The 25,879-nt window shown below is 35.9% G+C and overlaps 1 protein-coding gene across 2 annotated transcripts in view; it reads right to left on the bottom strand.

The window, feature by feature from the left end:
• Nucleotides 1–25,879, bottom strand: part of LOC133530241 (uncharacterized) — a 186,111-nt gene that overhangs the window by 142,738 nt on the left and 17,494 nt on the right. The window contains exon 1 of one of the 2 annotated variants that reach the window (XM_061868118.1): nucleotides 7,613–7,857. The exons of the other annotated variant lie outside the window; for it this stretch is intronic. The gene's annotated coding sequence lies outside the window, so the exon portion shown is untranslated. Of the gene's footprint in view, nucleotides 1–7,612; nucleotides 7,858–25,879 lie in introns of those variants that run through there. 2 annotated transcript variants of the gene reach the window in all.

Raw genomic sequence — 25,879 nt, 5'->3', positions numbered from 1 at the left:
TACTTAAAATGTATTTAATAAGCTAACCCATCTGTATTTAAGGGAGTTCCCTCTGCCAACAAACTGTCTTACAGTTTGGCAGAAGAAAACAAAATTGTAAAATCAGGGTTTTTTTTACCAGAATAAATGTTTTTTTATTTTTTATTTATGTGTCATATTGTAAAAAGATTTCACATAAATATATCATTACCAAAACACAAACATAGTAATTCACCAAACAAAGATATTCATACCTTGTAGATCTTATAATGAACACTATGAGTCTTATGTGAATGAACGTCCTCAAATTATTTAAATCCCTTAGGCACCAAAGCGGTCTTTTGGGCATGTCACGTCGGCGCATGAGTTGTGTGCTCGAGTCATCGGAATGAGCCCGGCGACCTCAGCCCTGTGTGTCGTGCAATCGACAAGCGATTGGCGTTTCGTTTTACAAATGTTGTTGTTGTAGTTAAGCCCCAATTACACAGCGCGAGAACTTGCATGCAATATTCGATTGCTAACTACAGAATACAGTAAATTCAGTCGACCAAATACCCCAATGTAATGAAAATCGCATGCAAGTTCTTGATCCGTCTAAAAAGAGCTTTAGCATGGTTATTAGTTATTTTTGTTTTATCAAGACTCACATTAGCAAATGCCATGTAAATGTTGATATTATAATTTTGTATTCACTCAAACGAGCCTCTATTAAAGCCAACAGACAAACATGACAAAACAATGCATGACGACAGGAAGATCAGTAGCATAAAATAAATGTCGCTATTCTTCAAATTAGTCGTTATGCAACTGAACAGGTTATATTGTCTCGACAGATGTGCACATCCAATTTTAATTGCGATTACGCCGGGAAGCTTAACAATTCTGTAACATCACAATATCTACGTAAATGGCTCCTATACCCCTTGTATCTACTCATCGCTTCCGCTCCCGCCTGCAGCTTGCGCCCGCTCACCCGTCTTCCTTAGCCTCCCTATTCGGTTGCAATGACACCTGCTCCGTATATAAAGCAGATTTAACATTATCCCTTATGTTGTGTCTACTGACCGCTCCCGCTCCCGCTCCCGCCTGCAACTCGCGCCCGCTCACCCGTCGTCCTTAGCATCCTTATTCGGGCACGATGACACCTGCTCCGTATATAAGACAGTTTTAACATTATCCATTGTGCTGTGTCTACTGACCACTCCCGCTCCCGCCTGTGACTCGCGCCCGCTCACCCGTCGTCCTTAGTCTCCCTATTGGGGCGCGATAACACCTGCTCCGTATATAAGGCGGTTTTAACATTATCCCTTGTGTTGTGTCTACTGACCGCTTCCGCTCCCGCCTGTGACTCGCACCCGCTCACCCGTCGTCCTTAGCCTCCCTATTCGGTCGCGATGATACCTGCTCCGTATGTAACGCAGTTTTAACATTATCCCTTGTGTTGTGTCTACTGACCGCTCCCGCCTGTGATTCGCGCCCGCTCACCCGTCGTCCTTAGCCTCCCTATTCGGGCGCGAAGACACCTGCTCCGTATATAAGGCAGTTTTAACATTATCCCTTGTGTTGTGTCTACTGACCGCTCCTGCTCCCGCTCCCGCGTGTGACTTACGCCCGCTCACCCGTCGTCCTTAGCCTCCCTATTCGGTTGCGATGACACCTGCTTCGTATATAAGGCAGATTTCACATTAATCGCTGCAGCGCGCATACAAATAACTTGTAATTTGTCACGTCTGTTTAGGCTGGGGTCGTTTTGTTCCGGCGTGGGCGGTTTGTTCAGTTAATGTACTGATAATTTAATTAATTAGGTAGGTAGTACACGGTAAAATTTTATGCTATTCATTAGACCATTACCAGCTTCAAGCTTTACACTGTACTTTACAAGCAATATTATTAAATGAATACAGAATTTCAATAGGAGTTCTATAGATATCAAAGTTATATCTTCTTGAAAATAAGCCTAAGATGTACTATGGGCTCGTAATTACCAAAAAAACGTTGTGTCAAAATTAGATGCAAATGATTAGGTGGTAATAGTTGTAGGCGACATAGTTTAGCTACTAATTTTACTAACCGTATTAAGTGGCAACATTAATGGTAATTTTTCCCCATACAAATGTTCTCGACATGTTCCTCTCTGGAAATTGGCCCTAGATGATTTATCTTTATAAGAGTTCAATATTACTTGTACTTGTATCTGTACCTTTTGCTTTTTAGGGTTCCGTAGTCAAATGGCAAAAAACGGAACCCTTATGGATTCGTCATGTTTGTCTGTCTGTCTGTCCGTCCGTATGTCACAGCCACTTTTTTCTGAAACTATAAGAACTATACCGTTGCAACTTGGTAAGTAGATGTATTCTGTTTACCGCATTAAGATTTTCACACAAAAATAGAAAAAAAAAAACAATACATTTTGGCCGCTTTTTTGATATTCTTATTTTGGCCAAATAAATGCGCCGTAAACAGACGCCTAGCATACAAAATCGGCAACAATAAACGCAAAAATCAACACAGTCAGACACCGATAATTTATTTCTCATTCCGGATCCAAAATTTACGATTGGTAAAGTTTTGGAGGAGGAAAATGTCGAGAACGATTCTGAGATTTTTACGCAGAATATTTCGCCTAAGCCTGCACCTGTCCTTATCGCACTAATTTTATGAGCCGCCCCCGTCAGCGTGACGGAGATATTTACCTAGAATTCTCAAGTCTGAGAAAGAGCCCAGCTGGTACTTCCTCATAAAAAGAGACAGTGATATTATTTTGTTCTGTTTATTCGATAATAATAGTATATGTATAGTAGTAGTAGTAGAGGTAAAGTAATGATATGTCATGCTGCAACGTCGTCCAGATATCGTCATGTACCCGCGATCATTTTAAAACTATCAATTTGGTCCTACGTGAGACGGCAGAAATGAGCAATAATAAATTGTATACTATCACAGTCTTACAGTACGTTGTGCTATGGACAGATCTATTATTTTTTATTTAATCTTTATTGCACAAAAGAAAACCTTATAGTACAAAAGGCGAACTTAATGCCATGAGGCATTCTCTACCAGTCAACCTTTAGGCAAAGCAGAGAGATTGTGGGCGGTGCTAATTTAACAACTACAACCAACTATAATACATACATATATACATACTTATATTACTTATAATATATACATAAATAACGACAAACCATACACAGCTTACACATACATTATGATCATTATGATCAATCAACGTCATCGACTTATCTAGAATGACAAAACTGCCACAGTTTCTAAACTTATCTCTTCAATATCTACATTGTATTTGATTGCGAATTAAAATGCCCGCATTCGGTCAATTTGGTTATATAACAGTTAGTTTGTCCCTACCAATGCGTAGATCGTAGGTCAGTTTCTTTCCCTTAGAATTCATCTGGAAAAACGCTAAAATATGGCGAAGGAAGCTAGGCCTGGGACCGAAGGAGAAGGTTCTCAATTCATCGGATTTTTTTTTGTTAAGCTGTATTATGGACCCAATTTTTAACATCCATACTAACGAGTAATATGACACAGCACCTAACCTTACGTAACATAAACAGACTTTTAGAGTATCTAAGAAATGCTGCGAATGATAGACGATGAGACGATGACAAGTTCTGACCTTCGCATACTCCACGTCAGTGAATTTGATTAATTACTTTATATCGTTTGACAGAGGAAAAGTCAACGTACTCAAATTGTTTACACTGTAGCAGGCGGATATCACATGTAATGACAACCAGAAGCGACATCAGTTTTTACGTGAGATCTCACGCGTTGGGCTTCGCTTCCAAGGTGACAGCTTTTGTCTGACAGGTACATTGATTTTAAACGTTTGGTTTATGACAACCCGACGTTTGCTTGCTCAAGACGTATGTTTTTGTACACTTACACAGATCAGTATCACCCAGTTATTTTTTTGAATTCTCAAGCTATATTTGGCCAGAATAAGAGCTGGCTGGGTACATCTGGTGGACAGCATATACAATCGTAGTCTAGAAATGTGTACACGCTCGTATATACTCGTATCTATAGCACAGGCAAAGGTCATCACGGAGGACGATGAAATATTTACAATACGTGACTTCATATGAGAAATAAATTAAAAAACGGAGACTTCTATTAAATTGTATTAAATAAATAACTTAACACGGTCGTGAAGTATTATTTAGATATGTACCTAAACAATTTTTAAAATTTACACTTTCAGCAAATATAGGCTATCGTTTGTGCTCAACTATCATCAATAATTGTTTCTCTATGTTAGAAGATCAGTTTTCCTGTCGCAGGTCAATGCACCGCTGCAAAAACTTCAATATTTAATAGAACATCGTCGTTTTAAATATATACTAGTGTTTTTTGTCCAAGTCGTTACCCTAGCTAATCAACCTTCAGTTATCAAGTCATACCTACGAAATTAGACGTCGTAATATCGTCTATATTACTTCAGTATAAAATTCTTAATCATTTGACTGTATCGATCAGAACCTTAATAAGGTATCACCATGTGCAATCAAATATCAAACATAAAATGTGTACCAGAGAGTTCAAATTTGCTTAGCTCGGAATCGAAACAGGTTACAATTTCGAATCATAATTTCGTTGACGTAATACTCAGTACAAAATGTAATTAATACAAACCTAAGAATCAGATGACTGAAATTGGACTACAAGACCATTGTTTATGATTGGTTTTAGTAAATATATGTATGAAGATATTGTTCAATTCGGTGTGATAATCAAAAGGTGTGCTATTATCTAATTTATGGGTTATTAGAACTACATAGCTCTGTTCAGTGACTGCTAATAAAGACTTGCTTAAAAAAATAACGGGTTGCACTCCGGGAGTGCCGGCAGAAGTGATAACTTAAATATTAACGTTGTGCATTTTTGATATTTTGGAATAGTTAGAGAATAATTTTGCACGAATTGCTTTTATTATCAGTATAAAAGTACTATCATTTATGTGGTAAAATACAATATTAATTTATTGTGCTATCGTACGCAAACTTGCCAATTTATATTACATAAAAATTTAACACTTCAGAACAATTACAATTATTTAACATTAAAAATGCACAACGTTAATATTTAAGTCGCGCCGGCGGTCTACTGGCTTCAATGACATTGTAACAGTTTTTCTATCAGTTCGCGTGTCCGTCTTATGAATTTTCAATCTGACGAATCTGTCGGTCACGTGACCTGTCGCGAGTTTAACATTTTTTTCCCCATCACAAAAAGTGCACAGCGCCGCTAAAGAAGTTTTCACTTCAAAATAAAACATTTTTTAGATGTGACACGTGTACAAAAGTACCGTAGTATTATATTTATGAAACACAAATCTAAACTTACAATAAATTATATTTTAATTTTCAATTTTATCAGAAGAAAATTGTAAATTATAGTTTAGATTTGATTATTATTTTAAAACAAATTTCTTTTTTACAATTGACTATCCTCATTCTCATGTACGGCATATCATTTCCTGCAAATAAAAAACCTCTAAATTTAAGGTGAATTTTATAATGTTCTTGCAATGACAATACGTGACAATTTCATTGTTACAAAGGAAAAAGAATCCTTATTCACAACAACCGAAGACTCAAATTGGAACATTCGATATACGACCCCAACATCATTGTCCGCATTGCAACGCACGTGCCGAGGAAATTCCAGCCTTAGTCATTCAGAAACAATTTCTAATAATCAATCAGGTGTTTAAGAGAAATATACTATTGTGTAATTGTGAAATATTAGTGTAGTTGGTAAGCTAAGTAAAACTATAATATTAGTGTAGTTGGTAAGCTAAGTAAAACTATAATATTAGTGTAGTTGGTAAGCTAAGTAAAACTATAATATTACTGTAGTTGGTAAGCTAAGTAAAACTATGGCTATACGGATAGAAGCAAATTAACTAACACAAACGGGACTTAATCGCGTATTAAGTTTTAAACGAGCTACATAACCCGAAAATCCTTTCCACGGATCGCCATTTCTACAGCAGAAAAGTACGGGAAGCCATTGAAATAAAAAAAAAAACATTGCAATTTCAATCGGGACAAGGGTTTGGGGATCTCGAATGTCGACAGTCGAAAAATCGAATACCGTTAGTGTTGTGTGTCGACAAAGTAACATTCCTAGTGCGCAGAATGTTCAAGTCAATATGCAAATTGCAAATAATGTAAACTAACTCATGCACTGTTTGAAGACAATTGTAATCTTATCAAAAATATATATTGTAAATTTTATTTTTTGTATCAATTTTTTGTAAAAAAAAAATCCTACGCTCATGTTAAAATTGGGAGAATCAACTTTTTAGCGTCACTCGTTGCCATGGTTACGATTAGTTGTCCAGGGGACAAAAGTTCATTGAAATACTGATTTTATGGTACTGAAATGTATCAAACTTGCGTTTTTGTGGTCGTTATAACCAATGTCCATAATGGGCCCCCTACTAAGCATGTTAATAGAACGGCATACAACGTCTCTTCAAACAAACTGTGCCACTGTTGTCCCTTGGACAACGGGACAGGATAACAAAACAAAAAAAGTTGATTCACCCATTTAACATATAATGTTAATAGTTAATAATATTTCAATGAAATCAACCTCCATACAAATTTTAAGTTAGATGTCAAATGCTATCAAAAGCTGTCATATTTGTTTACATTATTTACTTTTTCTATTGGACTTTGGTATACAAGCATACTTTGTTACTTTGTTTACAAACACATGCGTTGCGTCACCACAGAAGCCTAGCGATAGCGACGTATCACATTGTGTTACAACCTTACAGCTAAAAACAATTGCGCATCAGCAACACAGTCTGCCACTTTTCTTCACATTTCCATGTGCCAATTCCCAGCCTGAAGAAGAACTGACGTAACTCTCGAGATCCCACGATGAGCATTGTGTGTAACCTAATTTAGGGTTTTTGCTGCTTAATGAAAGTGTTTTATGGTATCGAGCTATTTCCTGGTGCTCTGATACATGGTATTTTTAACAACTACAGCTTCTAACCTTTGTCGTTCAGGTCATGTCAGAGATTCGAAAGTCAACTGTCAGCATGAAACGCAGGGTACCTGTGTTTGGTTTCATACGCTGACTTAATCAAATTATTTTCTACACATAAATCAAGAAAATTATGCAAAATCTTCTAGCCTTCTTCACTGAAAATACTTGTGTAAGCAATAAATGGTAAAGGTAAGTTGATCTACACGATGAGCGGCCGAGGATTGTGGTTACCAGCATCACAAGATGCTCTAATCAGATGGAGTATATAATTTTCCTTTTCCCCATCGCATCCCTCGCAATTCGGGTCCTTTTCATTATTTCATGTTTATAACGAGATCAAATCCGTGCTAATCAGTAGAAGTAACGTACAGTACCTGCACAGCACAATAGTCATGCACGCGCGGACGTGACAGTTTCCACGTTCTTACGTAACATACACCATCCCATGCAAAAACATACTGACAATACCGTCTACTATAAGTATACTTAATACCTTTTATTTATGGAAGTCTCGCATGGTTACCAAGCGTTACAGGTCATAGGTTAGTTACATGTAACCCATTGGATAGCAAATAGGGAAAAGGGATTTAACTTTTATTATACTGACGGGCATGCTTACTGCGGTCCTGAGTTGTGGCATCGGGATTTATCTACCTGCAAGAAAAATATAAAACATTACAATCTTCATTCAATAAGAAATTCATCTTAGGGTTAACTACAAGAAACGAAACTTAGTTTAGTGAGAGCGGCTTGAAACAAACAAAAAATTTAATTTAATATATCAACATCCACGTGAATTTCGTTTCAATCTCTTGCCGAGTCCAGCATGGGTGATTTTAGGCAAATTTAACTCTCAGGTGAATTAGTATAAGCTCTTTGATTACACATTAAATCGTCTTGCATCTCGAGATCACAACACGCCGGTTCCCCTAAGAGCTCAACCTACTCCACCAATGAGAATTCACAGTTCGCAAATGGCCGAAATAACTCGTTGAAATTAATCTTTATGGCAACGTGGGAGTTGCGATACTTTAAATAATTATGCCATAGCTCCCGCGTGATATCCACCTGCTCTTTATGGGGACAATTTAACATGTCCTTTGCAAGCACACTTAAATTACATTAATAAAGGTCAATAGCGCTAAAACGTCTGTCGCCGTTAAAGCGTTCGCTAAATATTATTGTGTCGTTTCATAGTAAAGTGATGTGCTGTGTGACGATGATCAGTCCATCAAGTGTGGTTAGTGCAACTGGCACTAACTATTGTACGTTACTGGTTTCAGTTAGTATTAACGCTAAGGAACAAAATTCGACGCACCGAACAAATTTTAAATCGGCGTGGACAACTACCGTAAACGATATCAAGCCACAAAGCCACGCGTATAATCAGATTAAGCGCTGCCATCCCTAATTATGACGGCTCAGATGTAATATTACGTGTAACAAGAAAAATAAAAAAAATATAGAAAACCCGACTGCGTAGTAAATTAATCAATCGAGAACTTTAAATCGTTACTGATCTTAAAAAGGTATTGAAAATTCAAAATGAATAAATCAAAGGTGAATTTAAAATCCCTATAAACACGTCAATCCCTATAGACACATCACTCTTATAGACTATAACTTATGGTACATCGATTTATTTTTTTCGTATTCTAAAATGGCGTCTGATTGTCGCCAATCGCCATATTGTTTAATTTCAATTGTCATGCCTTCAGTGACACTTAAGGGTCCACTGATCACCAGTTCGCCGGACGATATCGGCCTGTCAGTTATTCGCGATATTCAGCTTTTGCGAATAACTGACAAGCCGATATCCTCTGGTACACTGGTAATCAGTGGGCCCCTTTAGATAATAAAGACAAAATTCCAAGGAAACCTGACTACCCCAAAAAAAACCTAGCAACCTAAATATATCGTTTTCTTTTGATATTTTGTTGATATTATCAGTATAAACTTGACCCGGCCTCAGCACAGCCGCATGTACACATACTTATTTATGTACTTGCTACTATTTTTGGGCATCGCGGTTATCTCGTGTGGCAACTCTCGGAATCAGGTGACTATTCGAAACAATACGATGTGCGCTTGCGACATGGTTTAACGCCGCTCTCATACTTATGTAAGCATGGGATTAAATATTATAGCTAATGTAGAGCGTCTTACCAATATGAATCATTATGATAATGTTTGTAAGGAGTTAAAGACACTGTAAAAAGCACAAGTTTATATATTATTTGGAATTGTTTAGGCGCCAAGTCGTAACAGGGGTACGTTGGCAGCTGGCTTTGACAAAGTACTTGTACAAAATATCATAACAGATATTATTATCCATTTTTTTATTTCTCATCTTAGGTTAGGCGTTTTATAATATGAATATAAAAACAATACAAAAACTATACAAAATATATATAAACTTGTTATAAAAATCCTGACCTAGGGTGCCGCCAGCAGCGGGGCAAGGCCCAAGCTGCCGGTGGTCCGGGCTGCAGGGAGAGGAACCGGCGGACTATCCGCGCCGATCCAACCACCTAGCGAGAGTCTCTCAAGATGTTGGTCGAGACTCTTCGCTATATTATTATTATATGTACAGTTAGCGAGCGTTAATAGGTTATAAATAAATCCCTGATAGCTATTATCGATAAGAATTCAAATTACCCAGTTAATATATTAAACGTGTAACTAATTGCACTTCGTAAATACCTAACTAAACAGTTATGAGGATTAATTGATTCTTCATTAGGTAATTATCTGTATAATATTATTATACTTACAGTTAGTTACCTATCTAAAACAGTGGAAAGGAAGTTCGTAATAGCATAACAGTAGCGGATATAACGGTGCATGTTCGCCATTTCGACAATCTTGTCAAAATAGCTACACAATGTTCTAGTTAAATCGGGCTAGCTTATAAATTAGATATTCACCCCTTAATTTTAATCGCAATTAGGTCCAGAATCGAATGCAACAATTATCTAGATGATACCGTAATTTGACGCGATGGTGCGATTTCAAGCGGACGATGTGATAAGAGCACACATAACCGCATACAATCAACTCACTTGTAATGGTTTGTGGACTCAGAGCACCTCACCTGCATGTTAGGCAGTTCTGATTATAAGTATAGAGTTCCGTAGACAAATTTTGCGAAAACTCGGCGGCTACTGTAGTTAAAGTATGGTTTTCGAAGTTTAAGAATTTGTAATTTGTATATGTGATAGCGGCAAAGGAACACACGTAGATTATTCTATTGGTGGATCGGTGGTTGTTAACTCCTAGTGCAGTACGGTTAGAGAATTACACGCCGGAGGGACCGTAACTACTCGTTTTTTCATTGCGTTCTCTCACACCTATTTATTTACTTAGTTTGGTTCACTGAACTCGGACCACTCGACACTATGCAGTTTAAAGCAAACTTGCTTCGCGACTGTGTTAGTAAATTATTGAAGCGCAGTTTTTAAGCAAACATGGTGGAGACATTGAGATATATAGCCATTGGTGCATAAAATTAATTTAACGTGTGTATATTTCACGTAAGGAAAGCAGTTGTTATCAAGATAAAGTGAATTAGAAGGCAAAATGAATTCGCTCTAGCAAGATACTTACATCAATACAAGCATTAATTAACAGTGATTGATTACTAAAATATTTACAAGGGACTATTTAAAAAGGAGTATACAGCATTTAATAACTTATTGGAATAATTCAAGCAACAAATTATTCAACCATTTGGTCCGTTCCAACTAATGCTGGCTGAAAGCTCCTGGCGCAATTTTAGAAAGAAAAACAACCGTTAGTGTGGAGCCGGTCTAACTGAGCGTGTTTTTTCTCCAATTTACCTCACTTAGCGCGTCGATGAATGACTCGCGTCCATTCAGAAATCTGACACCTTGGTTTTTAAATTGCGTAAAAATACGCTCGCCGTGACACTATGGTTGCTCAATCGATTTCAAAAATATATCGACCAATGGAAGGGTTATGTTACTAAATTATACAAAAAATTATGATATTTGAAGTTACCTTGAATTTTGCTCTCCCCTGGCATACAGCAAGTGCGCCAGCCAAGTTCAACAAAAATGCGACACACTAGCCAGGCCAGGGGTAATATATCAAGACCCACTTTTCCCAATTTCAACCCTCCCGTAACTTCTCGTTGACGTCGGTGTCTAGTCAACTCTATGGCTGCTGCTCGACGCAACGTTGGCGCGACTGCAAAGTAACGCCATTTTCCATACCGCTGAGTAGACGTCCACGCTCAAAAGACGCTAGTGTGGGATGGCCTTTAGGTCTTTCAAAATTATTGTCACAGATCCATTCGATGCCACCCTTCTTCAAACTACAAAAGTCCGAATATTCACCCACGCACGTGCCCGGACTGTTTACCTGTTTCCCAACGTTTCCGCAAGCCTTTAACTGTTAGTCCAAAGCAAAAACCAACTGACCCCGGCCGACCTCACGCCCGAACTTGACAAAGCCTGCAGCGATGGGATACCGAGACATGCAATCCAATCCAAACCTTATGCAACCGGGTTAGAATTTAGAGTTGAACGCGTGAACTGTAGTTTGGCTCACGTATTTATGAGAATGCGGTTCCGTAGTTTTGACGTATGTATATGATGTAATTTGAATTTTGTGGCTGTGGGCGAAACTAGATGCCGTCTATGATGATAGCGGGAGCAACTTTACTTTTGACTCTTTTGTGTAGCATCACTCAAGCAAGTAAATAAGTGTACTTACGTTTAATTTTTCTTAAACTTTAAAAAAGTCTTATTTGTACTACAAATATAGAGTATCCAGCAAAGAACGCGATCCCCAGACATGTTTAAAACGCTGGTAACTGAGCTCCTAGGCAAACGGTTTCCAAACGGGTCTTGAATGAATACCCAAGCCTAATGAGCTTTTTAGGTCGTCTGTCATTTAATTAATGAGAAATTATTGGATTTTAACCCATTGCTTATCTTAAAAACATTGTGAGAAAATCTGCCATAAATATCGAAGATATCAAAAGTGTGTCTATATGAAGTCTCCAATCTGCATACGCTAAAACGAGGAACATCGTAACAAACCCTCGTGTTAAATGAGAACTGTGGCCAGTAGATGGACTTTATAGGTAGATGACGATGATAGTACATAAATTGTTAAATGAACGCTGCGCAGTAAGTAGATTAGTTTTTATCACACGATAAATGTTACCATTAAATCCCTTTCGAACTATAAGAAGTTATATGCTTAAGCGACATAATGTTAAAAACTAACCGCCTACCCACATACATCAGGCAAGTGATCCATCTAACGTGTAAGCTACAGGACTCACAAGGATCTAAATTAATTAATTTATTTATTTATTTATTTATTTATACAAGGAATTCCAACAGCTTTAAAAAATACATTAAACTTTTTTGGTAGTAGTACAGAGCCAATTACAGGAACTCACAAATAGAAACTGTATATATAATTACAAAGTACACACTAGATACAAAAGCACATGTGACACAAGATATTACAATATGAAATATATCAAGGTTACAATGAATAAAAAGAGAGACCAAGAAATAGATATGAGCAATAAGTAAGAACACTTATAACTTATGAAATTACACTAAGATAAACAACTTATATTCGCATTTAGATGAACAACATGGACCGGGCTCAAATACATTAAAGTTACAGATCACACTCCATAGCATATCACTACCTGCAACATGTTATTTAGAAGCATTGATTGACTAGATTGTGCCTTACACTAGGGATTGAGCAATTAAAAACGTCAATATCTAGATCCTTCGACAAATTATTCAAGTTACGAGCTGCGCGACACAGGAAACTATTTTGCCTATAATTAGATAAAGTGCGTTTAACTGAAAGGGGGGGATAAAATCTTTTAGACCGAGTGGGCGTATTGAACGAAAGTTTAGAAAGAAGTTGTGGACAATCAATATTGCCAGTGGTGATATTAAGTATATAAGTTATATCAGCGATTTCGCGACGTTTTTGTAAAGGAATTAGATGGTGTTTTTTGCAAGTGCTTAGGTAGTTATTAGATTGATACGGACTTTTAAGCTTAAAACTTAAGTATTTCAGAAACTTTTTCTGAATGCGTTCAATCCTGTCAATGTACGTATTATAACAAGGATTCCAAATTTGGGAAGCATATTCAAGTTTACTTCTAACTAAAGCACAATATAAAACTTTAAGAGTCTTAGCTTGGGTGAAGTGAGCGGAGTTTCGCATTAAGTAATTAATGATGTGATCTGGTTTTTTTTCATTTATAGCCCTTCATTTCTAGAATTATAGGACCAGTTATACAACTTGTTAGTAGGCAGATAAAGTTACAATGAACTAAGAATTAACATTAAACTAAGCATACTTTTGGTGACCGTTCTGGCCTAGTAAGTAGTGACCCAGCTTATGAAGGCGATGGTCCTGGGTTCGAATCCCGGTAAGGGCATTTATTTGTGTGATGAGCACAGATATTTGCTCTTTAGTCATGGATGTTTTCTATGTTGTTGAAGGTGTCCATGAGCGGCGGTAATCGCTTACCATTAGGTGATCCGGCTGCTCGTTTGCCTCCTCTACCATAAAAAAAAATGTATTTAAGCATTTGTATATTATTTGTATATCGTTATCTGAGTACCCACTACACAAGCCTTCTTGGCTTACCGTGTGACTTAGTCAATTTGTGTAAGCTTGTCTCTATAATATTTTTTTTACTTTATTTATTTATTTATACGTTAACTTTTTGGAGATGCAATTGTGAAAATTTAAAAACTTTTGAAAGGAGAGTAAGAGATACATTAACATAGGTGTATGAGTTTCGTTACCTAAATCTAGGTATTTGTCATTCGGTTTTATCTTATCGATTTATAATTTTAACATACATAGCAAGATAAGATGGCGCAGTTAGAGTCATTAGTTAGATGGGTAGTCAATTAAAAATGTGTTCTTATCGTCGAATGCCAAGCGGCTTGGGTTAATTTGGATAAATTGAACTAAACTACATCTGACTAAAGTTACTCATCAAAACGCAGCTGATCGGTCGTCAGGGCTTATCTTGGTTGTTAGATACTTGAACCAGCATTTGCAGGTAACGCTTCTTGGTCATAAACAACTGTTAGGTCCACATCTTTCCTATAGATCCAAAATTAGAACCTTTCAAGCCAAAATTTCTGATTTAACCCGTGTAAAGCGATCCTATCCTTACTATTAATCCTAGAGGTGAAATCATTGCTTTTATGCACATAATCTATTGATACAGTTCGATAGACAGTAGCAATAACTTATGTTTTGAAATATATGTAAGACCCTTCTGCGGATCTCCAGCCAGAATTGATGAAGCCATCAAGCCGTCGCCTGTCACGTACAGAATGACAAACGGTAAAAAACCTTTTGTGTGATAAAGTAATCATTTTGTCTATTTGCTCAGCCGTTGCGCTGCTGTTTTTCAATATTTGTTTTAAATCGGCGCGTACGCAATAGTTAAATAGCTATTATCTGTCTATAAAAACATGATTGCTATGAAGGGTCTATGAAAATATTTAATGAAGTAATTGTAATTGTCATAATCTTTACGTACGCGGCGTAATAAATCCCTCAAACCTCATAACCGATGTTTTTAAAACAATCCTAGACTAGACTAGACTAGACTTGACTCTACCTATTTTTAGGGCATTTTATGCTTCATGTACTATTTTATAGTCTAGGTAGCTACATTTGTTGTCTAAGTACCTTTAGAATTGATAATTATATGTAAGAAAAGTTTCTCGTTAATGCATATATCCAAGCATCTAATTACATACTTGTTTAACCATTTTTTGCCAATCGATCGCTGCGCATGAACATAACCCCTTTCAAAAGTATAGTAATACCAATTTTAGCCATATGGGTCCACAGCTGAGGAACATGCTACAGAATTGCAATCAACTACGTACAAAACGCATCTGCCGAACCATTACAGAGTAACCAACTTATTTAAAACCAGAAACAGGAAATATAGACCTTAATGTAAAGCAAAAGAGCTTCACCAGATGCCAGATAAAGTGGTGCTCCCGTAAAGGTCAAAGCAGATGTCAGAAAATCTTGTTTGCAATAGAAATAGGCTGTTTGCAACTGGCCTACGCATGAAACGGTGCGTCGTAAATTTTATATCCTATCGGCTGGAGCAGGAGGTAGCGAAATGCGATAGTATACTGTTTTGAAATTCTACTTTAAGTTTTATTATTAGGATCGGAGAATCGACAATGCGAAAATTTAAAAGAAACCAACTGTATGTGTGTGTTGCAGATGTTTCATTGTGATCTTACGCACGTGCTGTATGGGAAAAAATACAAAAGGTTTTGACACAATTGTTTTTTTCATGCACTTTTTTGTGCCGGTTGATTCCTGAGCATCAAGGTTTAGCTAAGCTGACGAAACTTGGAATATTTTTTTTAGGTTATTTAAATAAAATATTATTAAAATTTACAACGTAAGTAAATTATCTAGTAGCACAATTTTAGGTTACGATTTTATTTCAATGTCTGCTCTACATTCATTTTAACTACATTCATTAAAAACATATCAAAACAGTATTTTTTTAAATCCGGTTTCTGAAAGCGAAATGAATAAAATAATTACGTCATTAAATGACACAAAGGCCGTCGGATATGATGAAATCAGCACAACTATTATAAAAAAATGCAGAAGGCACCTTATTCCTGTTCTGACCTTTCTTACTAATTGGTCATTAGAATGCGGACAGTTCCCAGAAGTCTTGAAGTCATCTATAATAAAACCACTTTATAAAAAAAATAACCGAATGCATATGGAAAATTATCGACCCATAACACTAGTGCCGATCTTCTCTAAAATATTTGAAAAGTGTATGCACACTCGGTTGACGGAATACTTTGACAAGTTTAACGTGATTAAACTTGAACAAAACGGATTCCAAAAGAACAAATCAACGACATTAGCAGGGTTTAATTTGGTCCATTATATTTCTAAAAGCTTAGATGAGTCGAACCGCACAACAGCGGTCTTTATAGATATGACTAAAGCGTTTGACTTTGTTAATCATTCAATTCTATTGCAAAAATTAGAACTGTACGGAATTAGAGGACCTGCTCTAGCTTGGTTAAAAACATATCTAGAAAACCGAACCCAATGCGTTGAAATAACTAGTCTCAATAAACAAAACGAGGAAACTGTACATCGATCAGAATTTATACTCAACGAATATGGCGTTCCTCAAGGAAGTGTATTGGGCCCCCTGTTATTCAACATCTACATAAATGAATTGCCTGACGTGGTTCCATGCAAATCAGTTCTATTCGCAGATGATATCTCAATAATCATTACCGCAGAAAAAAATGAAATAAACGATGAATATAATAGTAAAATAAACAAAATTCTGGAATCATTATTTAATTGGTTAAAACAACAAAATTTAGAAATTAACATAAGTAAAACTAATGCCGTACAATTTTATGTAAAAAAAGGAATAAATAATGAATTAAATTTGAATTATGATCAAGAAATAATTAATGAAGTGAATGGCGTTACATTTTTAGGTTTAAAACTTGATTCCTCTTTAAATTGGGATTCTCAAATTGAAAGCGTTTGTAGCAAAGTCCATAGATTTGTGTATGTGTTAAGTAGGTTAAGACGCACTGCCACCATGGAAGCGACTTTGGCTGCTTACCATGGTTATGTTAGCTCTCAACTAAGATATGGACTTATTCTGTGGGGTAACTGTACAAACTTTGAAAGGGCGTTCATAGCCCAAAAGAAATGTGTGAGGGCAATATTTGGTGTGGCCCCAGACGAATCATGTAAACCCATTTTTATAAAACTAAATATATTACCCCTGCCTTGTTTATATATTTTAGAGGTTTGCGTCTTTGTTAAAAAACACATGTATCTTTTTAAGACGGCTAAAGAAGTATACCCTCGAAACACTAGAAACCCCGAAAGACTGGCACACGATTACATTCCAAGGACTTCATTTTTCTCAAAGCAGTGCTATATAATGTGTATAAAAATTTTTAACAAGTTGCCGCCAGAAATTCAACGGCTACCTTTTAATAGCTTTCGAAAAAATGTAGCAGAACTGTTGCGGAAAAAACAGTACTATAATGTAGGGACGTTTCTTTTAGACAACATAAATTAAAGTAAATCTAATAAAAATTGACATCAAATTATTGTTTCTAGTTATTAGTTTATTATTTATATTTGACATTACATTTCAATTAAAATTTTATATGGTTATGCACCCCCTTCTTTATTTTATTTTTTAATTCGTGTTGAAGGCGTTGTAAATTATTTATTAAATTATGTTGTTGTTTTAGGTATAATTGTAAATAAAATTGTTATTTTATAAAATATTTCATATTTAGGCTAGTTAGTAAGATTTGCATGCTGTGTATGGACGGCTAAGAGGATGGACTTGCTTGAAAATATAATGTACCAACTATTGTAACTCCTTTTTTCGCAAATAAATTATTATAAATTATGAATTATGAATTATGAATTATTATGAATTATGAATTATGAATTATGAACTAATTAAGTCTTGTTCTATTTGAACCGAAATGAATTTAAATGTATCTATAGGCACAGTCAGCGAAGAAAGTGGTTTACCACTTTTCGACTCTATTACTTGACAAATAGAGTTGAAAAGTGGTAAACCACTTTCCTGGCTGACTGTATCTACCTCATTTATATGTTGTTTAGTTATAGTTATTATTTCAAGTTCAATTCAATTAAATATACTGGATATATATAGCGCTGTTGGTTTTCCATATACTAAAGCAATATAAAAATAAAATAAATTAAATTCGAAATACAATTCGCTATAAACAAAACTCTAGGCCAATTAACCGTCGTCGTGTCATCATGAAAGTCAAGTTAATTTTGCAAAATGTGAACGATAAAAGCGATATAACGTGAAATAAAAATATTTAATAACAAGTTGCATTTAGACAGTCGCTTTCTAGCCGAGAGGTCGTCCGTGGACCTTTATTGCAGGACGCCCGCAATTACCGCACCGTACAGGTAACTGTATTATTTTTATATTGTACATTGTACAGCTTATACTCGAGACCCATTAGCTTGCTTATTAAAGGAAGCACGCTCATGCCTCTGCTGATTAGCTGGCTCAAAATAATACAATGTTTTATGAGAGCAGCAGAATTAAAGGATGAGTAGGCATTTTCTACCAGTCACTGTTAAAGTTAAAAAATGTAAATAAATAAATGCCTAATTATCCGTTAATGCTGTTGCTTTCATAAAACGTTGTATTATTTTAAACAGAAACAGAATGGAAAATATCGCTTTCTTAGCCATAAGTTAATCAGCTGTCTACGTTAGTTTTAAGTTCTTTTATTCGTTATTTTAAACATGTATTTATTTTAAATATATATTTGATAGTTTCAGACTCTTCACCGTGTTTAATATTTCAACCTGATGTATTTAAAGTTTTACCTCGTGGAAAAATTTACAATATCCTTCATTTATACAGTGTTGAAAAAGTTTGTTTTGTTTTATTCTTCTCAATAATTAAATAATGTTTCCTTTAAATATAATGAGCTAGCTTAAGGTTTTAAGGCACTTTCTCTCCAGGGCCCATTCGTTTTTTCCACCCTGTATATTAATTATCTCAAGGAACATTTTATAGTGCTCCTTCTTAACTTAGCACCTATTTCATTCGCTGTTGCCAACTTTTCTCAGAAACTAAAATGCCAACTATTATCGTAATGATAAACGCAACGATGAAAGTGGTGTTTATTTTTAAACACGTTGTTATCACCGAAATCAGGCGCAATCTGGGTGAGATAACACATTATGTAATTAAAATTGCACACAACGTCACAACGATAATTTCACGAGTTCACGGAAAGGCGTTAAATGCAAGTGTGTGAGTGCATACTTGTTTTAACAAAAATTGGATTTTAAAATCATGAAACTGATATTACACTTAAACATATATTAAGGTATAGAATATAGTAGAAACTATGTTTAATTATATGTATGTAGATGAATCAAAATAATTACTGACAACTTTCTGGCAAACCTTAATGTCAGTCCTGTCAGGTCTTTTAGCTAATTTAGTTTCCCACTGCTGGGCAAAAACCTTTCCTCTTTTATGCTTTTCAACCCCGCCGCTGCCGTTTGTATTTATTTTCCCACCATTCCAATTAGAATGCATCCTAATAAATAGCTGCCCAGCCATCGCCTTTTCTGTCTGCCCCCCCGGAGGCCATCTGTGGGTCATTTGCGAGTTAAAAATCTGTCTTGATTTTTGAACGACAGAATGTAAAAAAAAGTGTTAGATAGAGAATTGAGGATGTATACGAGTAGTCAAGGAAAATTCACATGCTCCTACCATGCATACATCGCCCTATAATCCAATACTAAAACACCAGTCTTTCAAAAGATCCTTACTAGTGTGCCATACGTGTGAACTGTTTACATACGCACGAATGAAACAATTAGTCGCCGCCAGCATGCGATCGTGCGACTTTCACTGCTCTCGCGACAAATCGTACCTTTCTTTTGTAACGTATCTCTTCCTAACCGTTGCGCAACCACGTACTGGTTGATTAAGAGTTCATGAAGGAATGAGGTTCTCCTGTCATTTAATATAACGTTAAAAAAATATACTGTCATCCATTGAATTTGACAGAAAACCAAACTTGTTATTAAAACAAACTTACAAGATTTGACATAGATACGTAGATAGATAGAATACTCTTGATTGGCACACCTCAGTAAAAAGATACAAGAAAAATAAGCAATTGATTAAATGAAGAGGCAGACAACAGGCGGTCTTATCGCTAAAAAGCGATCTCTTCCAGACAACCTTTGAGTAGCGGAAATAGAGAAGTTAATCGAAAAAGTAGGTGTTGGTGTTGCTAATCCGTTATGAAGCCTACATTCAGACACAAATTACAGTGAATAAACATACACATATAAGAAATACAAATAGACATACATAAACATACATATAAATACATATATATATATAAAATTAACCGAAACAGCTAAATATGACAGCAGCATGTCAGCCACAGAGTAAAAATAACTATGTACCGTATAAGCACTAAGGGAGAGATAAATAATGTTCTTTGAGTGATTTTTATCTAATTAGCATAATAAAAAATATGGATGGATAAACTCAGCATAGAGTGGAAAAGTTGAGAAAGGGCTTATAGGCATATGGTTATCATTGAACCACACATATACTTATAACTGTGGAATGAACTATCGCCTGCGGTATTTCCGGACCGATACGACCTTCAAGAAAAGAGCGTACTCCCATCTTAAAGCCCGGCAACGCACTTAAAACCCCTCTGGTGTTGCAGGTGTCCATCTGCGGTGGTAATCGCTTACCATCAGGTGATCCGTCTGCTGGTTTGCCTCCTCTACCATAAAAAAAAATTAAAATAATACTTAGGGCCTGTTTCACAATATCCAAGTGTCCTAAATAAGCTACTTCCAACTTATCTGACGAAATAAAGTCATCGTTAGCGTTTCACAATCTTCAAATAAGTTTTAACTGGTAGATAAATTTTGCAGGAAGTTTTATCTGGCAGGTAATTTACTTGTTAATTAGCTATCCAATACTTTACTTGGACATTGTGAAACAGGCCCTTAGATTAATAAATAATACTTACCTCTAGGTATATTTTCTTATCTGTACTTACGATAAGGAATTTCTTAAAAGTACATATGTACAGAATTCTTTTGTGGATATTCAACCCTATGTATGTTCTTCTTCATGATGACTATACAGGCAAATTATAGTATTTTATGCAACAGTTGTATAAGAAGGGTCAAAAAAGGCGAGTGGCGTGAGTTACAATGTGAGCCGGAGCCGAAGGCGTAGGCGAACATTGTAAAGGAATACGCCACGAGAATTTTTTGACCTACTTATACAACGTTGCATACAATATTTTTCCTACGAGTCAACAAAAATAAATCTTAATTTAGGTAAACAAATTACAGCAAAAGTATATAGCCAAGACGCGCGAGCATACCTTGTTACGCGCCCGGCCCGCCCCGGGCCGCGGCCGGCCGGTCAGCGACACCTCCTCGTAACTCATGAGGCCCTGGTACTTGCTACTTGCTAAATTAATTTTTTCGACAGTTTTTTCTCAATTTTGGCCACCGTAGCCTACGGAGACTAACAAGCAACGCTAAGCGGTCTTCGTAGTCTATGGATGTTGCTATATTACGGGTGTCACATGCGTGTTTCTGACTTATGAAGTAATTATTTTTACTATGCAACCAAATGAATATTTTGTACGTTGGCAGCAATGCACTTAGTTTAAAACTGTATTCGTTTTGGTTTTGTTAGGTTGGTAGCCATTAATCGCAGTAACATTATAGCTTATAAAAGCACAAGAGCTTTTATGAGGAATAGACAATATAGACTTTTCTTGAAACCTTTTATGTATGTTCTTATATTCGTGTTAATGAATGCATAAATGACAGATAACAGTAGAGGAGTAGGAAAATTATTTAATATTATTTATACAGTAAAGTCTACGATAATCAACGAGTAAGACCATCCAGACCTAGTAATAAATTTACTTTTTTTTCATGACTGAGAGACGGTCTCCTAACTGCCGCAAAGGATCATAAAAGGAGTACAACCACTAAATAACGTAGGCCGCCTCGCTAGTATCATCGGTATTCCTTTATAATTGTTTTTTAATGTATTTTTAATGCCGACAACCATTAACCATGAAACTAAAAACGATACGACATGTGCATGCAACTCTAAACGGCATGTAAAATAAAAAGCGGCCAAGTGCGAGTCGGACTCGCCCATGAAGGGTTCCGTACCATTTATGACGTATTAAAAAAACTGCTTACTGGATCTCGTTCAAACCAATTTTCGGTGGAAGTTTGCATGGTAATGTATATCATATATTTTTATTAGATTTTTCATTCTGTTATTTTAGAAGTTACAGGGGGGGGGGGGGGGACACATTTTTTCACTTTGGAAGTGTCTCTCGCGCAAACTATTCAGTTTAGAAAAAAAATATAATAGGAACCTAAATATCATTTTTGCAGACCTATCCATAGATACCCCACACCTATTGGGTTTGATGAAAAAAAAAATCTACTTACCAAGTTTAAACAGTTTCTCATAGGTAGTCAGTCTCTTATAGTTTCGGAAAAAAGTGGCTGTGATATAATCGGACAGACAGACGGACATGACGAATCTATAAGGGTTCCGTTTTTTGCCATTTGGCTACGGAACCCTAAAAATCACAAACGTAAAAGGTTTTTATGAAGCAAAACAACGCTTTTCTATAAGGCGAGCCGACTCGATACGCGCCGCAGAATAAACGTAGTATAGTCTAGAATCCATCTAAGCTAACTTGGCATTGACTTGAATGGGTCAAACACAAAACTATGTTCACGTCTTTCCTGAAGACATACCAAAAGTTAAGGGCTATAAACGTAATTTTTCTTATTTAACCCTTATTCACATGAAAGGATACTCCTTTTATTTGGATAAGATTCATAAAATCATTACCTGCATGCCCACGAGCTATTAACTATTGTCCACAGGAGAGAAAACTTTACAGTTTTGATGAACAAACGTTTTACAGGAGTACACTTTCATGTGGATAAGAAAATTGACCTTTACAGCCCTTTTGGGTATGGGTGGGCCCAAAAAAGAAGTGAACATAATTTTGTGTTCGACCGGAATAGAACAAAGAGAGGGATTGTATAAATAAATAATAAATATTATAGGACATTATTATACAAATTGACTAAGCCCCACGGTAAGCTAAGGCTTGTATTGCGGGTACTCAGACAACGACATATATAATTTCAGTATAAATACTGAAATACATAGAAAACACCCATGACTCGGGAACAAATATACGTATTCATCACACAAATAAATGCTCTTACCGGGATTTGAACCCAGACCCATCGGCTTAATAGGCAGGGTCTCTACCCACTAGGCCAGACCGGTCGTCAAATATCGACCGAATAAACGACATAATTTTATACTGTGACATCAATGATGACATTGCCACACTTCGTAATTGCCTGCAAATGCCATGCAGTGTCTGACTAGTAGTAGTAGACTGCCATACACACCAGGGTACGCCTGCGCAGTTTTATCAAGTGCACAAGTAAAACGGAGCGTGAGTGGCATTCGCCTGTGCAGTTTCCTAAGATACAACTTTTCCTGTGCAGTTGAACTGTACAGGCAAATCTGTGCAGGCATGTCCTAGTGTGTATGGTCAGCTTTACGATGCCTTTTCCATTGCCATATAGGACGCCTAATTTGTATGTTATATTTAAACATAGATACGAGGTGGGATTATAGAGTATTGCTTCTTATCGCGGAAAATTAGTTATGCTGAACTTTCTAACTGCGACAGCGGTCATAATAATACATTACGATACAAGTGCGAAAAATAGGAAATACTCTTAAAATTTTCGACATAGTTACGTAACGTGCTAATTATCGCACTAGTGCGGTAAAGTAGCACCATAATATGGTGCATATTATGTACTATAAAAGTACTAAACAGCAATTTATTAATTCGAATGGGATTAAATATATTTGTCTTTCGATATCAAACCAGTTTGTTTAATCTAAATCTGACACAATTCAAGGCGAACATCGATCATTAATACTCGTAATATTCTGCGCTGAAACAGAACTAGTCCGAATTATGTATGAACACCGGCAATACCGACATAGATCATTAGGCAGTCGAGTGTGTTTTATGTTTATTACCTAAGTATGTTTGATAATGTTACGAGTTTCGGCGTCTTTTATATGTTAAACTGAACTGGTTTCGATAGGGTAAATAATCTACCAATTCTTTAACTTATTATAGCTTAAGTAAAATTAGACGAGTGAACAAGGATACAAGAGTATAATTTCAAATCCCAGAATCGTAAATGCGTTCCCAATTGGGTCCCCACTAGGGTTGCCAACCGTACTATATTATATAGTATTGTACTATATTTTGGCTCTCTGTACTATATACTGTTGAAAAAATATATAGTACGCTAAAATACTATACTTCCGACATCCTTCTAATTTGTTCAAGATCGATTATCAATTTAATTCTAATCAAATAAAATTATTTCAAGTAATAAGACAAAATGGCGTGAGGAATGCAACAGCGCTGACATAAATTTAATAAAAGTGAGCTATTAAATTGTCATAATATTCAGGATGAATGTACTGAATCGTTGTCTCATTTTATTAAAAATTAGACATTACTAAAAAGTGCACAAAGCTCAATAAAAAATATGAATTTAAACTTTAAATAAATATTGTTATTAAAAATATTTTTTTTACTCTTTATTATTACTGGGCGTATGAGATGACTTGTGAGCAGTTTTACTTATATGACTAACTCATTTAATTAGTAATGATTGTTTTTCTGATGAACATTTAGGTAAACGCGCGTAAAGCACTGATTTTATCTTCTTTGTAAATTTCGTAAAGTTTGGACTGCTAAAAATGGTAAGTTTGTATTACACATATCCTGTACTTCAACTTTAATAAACTACATTTTTGTTATTATAAATTTGAATTTAGTTATTTGAATGAAAGTTAGACGTAATCAATTTTCTCCAGAACTAACTTGAAAACAAGTGACAATTTCTCTGAAAATCGACTTAATTTCAACGAAATTTTGATACTTAAACAATCTACAACAATTGTTAAAACTGTTCTTATACATCATTTTGTATAATTTACTACCATAGTTTTTTGAAGAATTTTTAAAAATTGTCCCTTCTCTTCACATATTACTGGGGACGCACGCTTGCGACCTCATTATTAAAAGGCAAGATGAGAAGACATGCTAATAGAAACCAATACTTGTTATTTAGATATTACGTAACAAAAGGAGTACAACGACTAAATCTCTCAATTTTACATTTTTGCTCTAAAATCGTTACCATAACTAATCTCAACAGAGTGCTAGTAAGTATGATTAAACGTATATTACACTTATGTTAAGCATTTTATCTAAAAGTACTATATTTTTTTGAAATGTACTATATTTTTAATGCCTTATTCTGGAAAATACTATATTCCACCAAAAAATAGTTGGCAACCCTAGTCCCCACTGAAAATCAGCGCACCAGCTTACCGTGGCAATAAGCTGAGTCCTTTTAAACTTCCGTCACTTCTATACAGTCTCTTAGTAAGTAACTAGTTTGATGTAAATAAATTTATTTTCTTTTTTCCGTCTGATATCGCGTATAAGGGTAAAATATCTAGGAGACCGAGCTTTGCTCGGAGAACATATTGAAACTCAAAAATGCGCGTTTTCCCCGAGATAAGACCTAGCTAGATCGATTTTTGGCCCCCGAAAACCCCCATATCGCAAATTTCATCGAAATCGTTAGAGCCGTTTCCGAGATCCCCGAAATATATATATATATATACACACAAGAATTGCTCGTTTAAAGGTATAAGATAGCCAAGCTGACAATCGCTTGCGCTCCGACAACGACAACAACAAGTTTGTGTCTCTACTCGTACCACTCTTCAGTATGAGCGCGGTAGTGATAGTTGCGTTTCGTTCGCTACTGAGCGAAAACTATTGGCATGTTGGTTATAGTTTATGTAGCAGAATCGTTATGTACAACATGGACGTATATAGGTTGGTATATAAGAGGTGTGTTCGGTCATGAACTAATAGGTGAACGTCAATAACCGTAATACTCGTCCGTCCAAACTGAAGCACGCAGAGTTATTTATTTGTAAACTTGACATATGCATTAAATTATGTCTTTCCACATAATGGCGCTTGTTGTAATTATGCTAATATACTGCCTGCTGCTAACGGCACCTACGAAATTGTGATCGGTTGTGAACCCTATTTTAATAGCT

This window comes from Cydia pomonella, chromosome 22, assembly GCF_033807575.1.
Source record: "Cydia pomonella isolate Wapato2018A chromosome 22, ilCydPomo1, whole genome shotgun sequence".
NCBI lineage: Eukaryota > Metazoa > Arthropoda > Insecta > Lepidoptera > Tortricidae > Cydia > Cydia pomonella.
Note: the sequence above shows the minus strand (reverse complement) of the source record. Positions and strands in the feature narration are given on the sequence as shown.